This window comes from Salvelinus sp. IW2-2015, unplaced genomic scaffold (assembly GCF_002910315.2).
Source record: "Salvelinus sp. IW2-2015 unplaced genomic scaffold, ASM291031v2 Un_scaffold16552, whole genome shotgun sequence".
Classification (NCBI taxonomy): domain Eukaryota; kingdom Metazoa; phylum Chordata; class Actinopteri; order Salmoniformes; family Salmonidae; genus Salvelinus; species Salvelinus sp. IW2-2015.
This window is the reverse complement of record NW_019957641.1, coordinates 103,846-104,553: the sequence shown is the minus strand read 5'-3', so window position 1 is coordinate 104,553 and position 708 is coordinate 103,846.

Sequence of the window (708 nt, the reverse complement as noted above, 5' to 3'; positions counted from 1 at the left end):
CGTTGGTCTTACTTTTTGACGTCTTCGGCAGGGATGACTTCATACCATTGATGGGTCATACCATTGCGACGGCAGAAGTAGGGAGGAGTTCTGGAGTCCACTGCCTCCACCTCCAGGATGTACCACTCCTGAGTCTCTTTGTCCAGCGGCTCTCTGGTGATGAGGGTCCCAGGCATTGACGGAGAACAGGTCCGTGTGCGTAGTCAGGACGTAAGTGACCACAAACACGGGGCTCCCTGGGGTTGCCTTCACTGTCCCCACAGGTCTCCCTTTTGGTTCGTTCTCCGGAACGCTGAAGTTGTAGGAGGAGCTCTCAAAGGCCACGCTCACTCCGAGGTTGACAGTCATCAGGAGGACCTGGACATTGGCGATGAGGGGAAAGAGAGACACAAACAGATTTAGCACACATCATTATTCAGACTAACAGATGATATAATACACCCTAACTCAACGTCACAAAAACACACAGACAAACACAAGCCACTTGTGATGCTCGATCCTGACCTGTGGAGTTCAGAGGAGGCAGCCCGCTGTCCTTTGCCATTGCAGTGAGTTCAAGCGGTGTGTCCTCTGTGACATCAGAAAGGTCAGAGGCCACGGTCGCCTCTCCTGTGCTACCATTCAGGGCCAAGCGAGGGGAGGCACCTGAGGAGAAACTAGATAGCCAGAGGAGAAGCATTTGACGCATAAACTCTGTGTAAAAACAGG